Here is a 5,077-nt window from a genome sequence, read left to right as displayed (position 1 = left end):
GAAAATTCTTCTTAAAGCCATGCCATGAAGAATATCCTGATATTAAGGATATAGTATTCTAAAGTCAACATCATTTATGGTTTTCCTAAAGTCAATACTACAATTCATTTTATACCCAGTTAGTTCTCTAAATGCTTATGCATAACAGAATGTCCAAACTATGATCAGTAGCCAATAACTATGAATGCATCTAACACATGCCAAAATCATGTTACAGTATCATGTGAGACTGATCTAAAAGGTAAGGTGCCTAATTCTCTCTTGTGTGGTTTTAATAGTATTACTTTTAATTAACCATCAAAAGAATTCACTGGAGAATTGGTCTTAAGTGTTCCTGGAAGAAATCATATTTTTGTTTTGATATTTTCATCAATGTTATTTTCCCTGTTCCATTTAACAATAATTGTGGTACAGAACACCACCGAACATAAAGTCTTAGTTCTAGAAGATGGCTGATAATGGTTTTTCAGAGAAATGAGTCATAAATAAAAGTTTTTAACTTACAGACCATTTCTATGACTCCTCATTTTACATTAGATGAAACTTAAGATGCATATTAGGGAACGGCATTTTATGTTATGTGTATTTTCTTCAATGACATTTTACTATATCACACCTCTGAGCACTTAGTTTGTATTCTTCTGAAATTTTTGTTTGAAAAACTTTGGAAGTAATTTGTATTAAATAAGCTAATCGCATGATTCTTCTAGGATTGGATATCTTGAAAGCATATAGTTGAAAGTATCTGTACTGTAGAGAGTCCTATTGAGGTGCCATGCTACCTGGCAGGAACTTGACATTGACCAATGTGAAGTTCTTTCCCCAGCCTTTGAGTGGGAACTCCTATGTTGGCCACAATCCACTCCACTTACAGTGGAGTGCTCAGACCAAGGTGAAGCCTATTGTTCTTCAAGGACCTGCAGTTTCTTGAGAAACACCACCTACCTGTAGAGCAACTGAACTGATTCTGCTGAGAAGCTTCCAGTCTTTTCCCCTGCCTATACATTTGGAGTTCTTCATTAAACTTTAAGACCTTGAATAGAAGATGTTATCTTGCTCTCCATCTCTTTTTGCTGCCTTCCCATACATCCCCAGCTTCCCTTCCAGGTAACCTATTCAATGTAACTGCAGGCAGTTACACTACATATTGTCAATAAGTTAAAATAAAGAGGTTCCGTTTTTATCTGATTGAGTAATTTCATGCAAAAAAAAATAATTGCCTTAACAACCACGTTATCATAGTTTGCATAGACAAGATTTCCTTGGTTTTGCTTCATTCCCAAGTCTGAGGCCAGGGTACTAACCATGCTTAGTATATTTTGAGGCAAATCTTCCTGACTTTTAGGCAAGGCCCTGTAACTATTTCTTCACGTGATCTTTATGTCTAGTGAGTAGGAGACTCATAGGCACATTCCTCAAAGCGTAATGAGACTTTACTCTTAAGAGTTCAGGCAATCCCATAGGCTGATTCCCTAACACCCTTGCCTAGGGCATCAAGGCTGCATAGGTTGTTATTCCCAGATGACAGAATTGAGTAAAACAATGCCTGCCCTTTCAGACACCCTGCCCTGGTGGTCCAGATATTAAGATGGTTATCTTCTGCCATCAAACTTAGCCAGTGATGAAGGTCTATATTAGGATGTTGGCAGTAAGGTTATGATGTGAAGATAAAGACAGATATGAGTTTGTTCTGTTCCAACTGCACAGAAATTGACATCTACTTGGCAAAAAGGCTGAAGAAAGCTTTCTTATCAGAGAGTCTTAGAGATTGCTAGCCTAGATGGCTGGAAAAGAATGATGTACTATCAGAGATAGAAAAAAAGTCCAAAGAGAACAAATTAAAAGAGAATGGACAGAAGAATATGATGGGTTATCTTTCAACTCTTCCTAAGTCAACTGACAACTTATTAACTCTTACATGCCATATTCCTAGACAAGAGCCCTAATCAATAGTAAATTAGAGATGGCCCTGACCCCAAGGATATTTTATTAAGCCAGTGAGTGAGTTTGGTGTCTTATACACACGACGGGTTATTTGTAGGAATCGTATATTCATTCAGCAAGCACAAAGAACCAGAATGAAATGTGGAAGGCTGCTTTGTTCAGGTGTCTCGGATATCATGGATCCACAGTGATCTCTGCTGCTACAAAATGTGAGCTTTAAAAGGTGAGATCCTTTAGCTGAAGAAAATGTGTCTTACTATTTTTGAACTGTATTTAAAGGATAATGGAGACATCTCAAATTTAGTGAAGTGATCAAAAATCTATTCACAGTCCTAATACATACTAACTGAGAGCTGTAGATAATGATTGTGTTGAGAGTGCTCCTCTGTGACTCTCCCCATCTTCTGCATACAGGGCTCCTTCTGCCTGCACCCATGCATGTGAAAAGCACCACAGTCTTGCAGCAGACAGCTGCAGAAGCACGGGAAGCTCCCCAGGGAGGGCTGCATTCTTTGATGGATACTCTGTGTAAAATGGCATTCCACAAGGTTCATGGGCACTTTTTGTTGTACTTTGTTATCTAATAAAAACTCTTTGTGACCCAGGGTGAAAATGGGAGGTAAGTGGGGATTTTATAGCAAAGTGCAGAGAGAGCTGAGGGGAAAGAGTTCATAACTTTTGTCTAAAATGAACTTGTCAATGGGAAGAGGGTAAGAGCCGTTTGTACAGCTGCACTGGGCGCTGTGAGAAAGTCTCCAGCAACTTAATAAACACTCGGTCTTTGGCCACAGAGCTGTGAGAAACAGAACATATTTAAAAACAACCTTTGTTTCATTCTTTTCTTCCGATGAATGAATTAATGGAAGAAAATGCGAACATGTCACTATTCATGGGTCTGTGAGAATTCCCTTTTTCTAATAAAGGAAAATCGTAGACAATTTTTTTTGCTACCTCTTCACATGTACAATCAAAAAGGAAGATATTAGACATATGTTGTTTTGTTCACTGCTTGATAACTTACGAGTTTTGACAGCTTAATGATTTTATTAATGACTTTATTTTGTACTAACTTAAAATTTTATGAATTCATTTCAATATGTTCTTGTGGACACCAAGGAATAACATTGTTAACAGAAAATTTAAGTAAAACCTTCAGGAAAATGAACAGTTTTTCTCAACATCTTGCTCATAAATAGAACAAATTAGAGTCACCAAGGTGCTTTTTATGTTTGTGTGTTTCAAGCAAATGAAACAGCTTACTGCTTAAGACATATGTACCTCACAGTGCAGATAAAAGGTTACAGATTGTATCTGTATACTTCAATGTAGGCCTTTCTAGCCACATGGGATTATGTAAATAATAATAAAGCACCATAATAAATAAATAAATAATAATAATAAAACACATAATATGTATGTGTGTGTGTGTGTGTATGTGTGTGTGTGTGCTCGTGCATGCGCATCCATAGAGTTCATAACTATGGGAATCAGAGGTCAATTTTGTTCCCCAGACCAAGCCCAATTCCTTCATCTACATGCTGCCCACGAAGCACAGCTCCTCATGGTCATAGGACAGACACTTTATCAACCGCCCCTCTCCTCAGTCCCCCAAATACAACTTTTGAAATTAACTCTTAAAATTCTCTATCACTTTGTTCCTCTTTTCAGTTGCCACACAAATCTCATGACAGTGGTGTGAACTGACATTGGAGCTGCAAAACAGTTTTTATGAAACAGTGCAGAATGGTCTGAACTGTTTTTAGACAAAGACACTCTCCTCTGTAGATTGATCACTGAAAGATGCTGTCAAAAGAACTTGTCAATTGAATTAGTACTTAGCATCTTCTTTCAGACATACTAGGAGCTCTGTATACGATAACAAATAAGAACCACATTACCAGTTGTTACGGTTTAACATTCTTGAAATCACTATTACTTGTTACTTAAGATTTAGTTTACATATGGATTTAAAGACAGTTTTACCCAGGTCTTGAAGTCTGGCTTCTGGCCACATTAGTCTACTAATTCCTGTAAACATAACACAAAACAAAATATTATGGGTAATTTTCTCAAGCTATAATTTTTATAAAACACCTCATTTTTCACTTCTAAGCTGCTGCATCAGAGTTATGTAGAATCTGTTATAGGAGACTAAGATAAAATGGTTTCTACATTGTAGCCAAGTGGCAGCTCTGTCTTCTTCATGGTATTTATGATGTCATTAAGTGTTGGCTGATGGCAGAATGTACACTAATATTGGAGGTGGAGTTGCTGTGTAGAATAGTCCAAGTAATATAGAGAAATGTTAGCTAACTTCAGTGCAATTATACAGTCCCTCAAATGGCAGTAGTAGGTAAATTCAGCCAGTATGGAACTAAATGACACTGGATGACTCTGTAGCAAAGCTCCTTGCCACCAGTAAGATGCAAAGGCTGAGCCACAGAATGGGATAAGTTTTAAATACAGATATCAGTTGGGCTTCTATGTCTTAACACAAGGATTTAGGATTTTTAACCCCATCTTATATGTATCATGATGTCGATGACATATAGAAACATTTTACAGTGTGCTAGAATCATTTTCTTCTTCCCTTAATAACAAATGTTGAACAAGTTGGAGAAATAAAGTGGACCACCAGAAAAGTCACTGTCATGTTTAATTGGCTTTACTAGGCATTATGGTGGAAAGTGATAGCTAGATAAACACATTTGCAGTTTGAGAATCAGTTGATAATTGATGATAGTAAGGAGGTAAAGGTTTGATTGAGTCCTTGAATTCACACTGGGAAAGAAGAAACTTCAGAGAATACTGGTTCAGTGGTTGAACCCTTGAGTCCTGCAATATACAAAGATGTGAGAGAAGAAGTTGGCATGGAAGTGGTTTTAATTATATCCATCAAAAATATAATAATTCATCTCCTATAGTGGCAAATCAGATTGTTCTAATGTTTTATGGGTTTTTTGTTGTTTGTTTGTATTTGTGGTGCATATTTACCTAATAGGTATCTATTTCATTTTCTATCAGAAATGTCCTCCCCAAGTGTACCACACAGCCAACAGTTATAGTTATCGTGGAATAAATATAAATTTCTACTTGAAAACACTTTTGTAACTTGGTCAACAAATGTTAAAAA

The sequence above is a fragment of the Apodemus sylvaticus genome, chromosome 4 (genome assembly GCF_947179515.1).
Source record: "Apodemus sylvaticus chromosome 4, mApoSyl1.1, whole genome shotgun sequence".
NCBI lineage: Eukaryota > Metazoa > Chordata > Mammalia > Rodentia > Muridae > Apodemus > Apodemus sylvaticus.
This window is presented reverse-complemented; position numbering follows the sequence as displayed.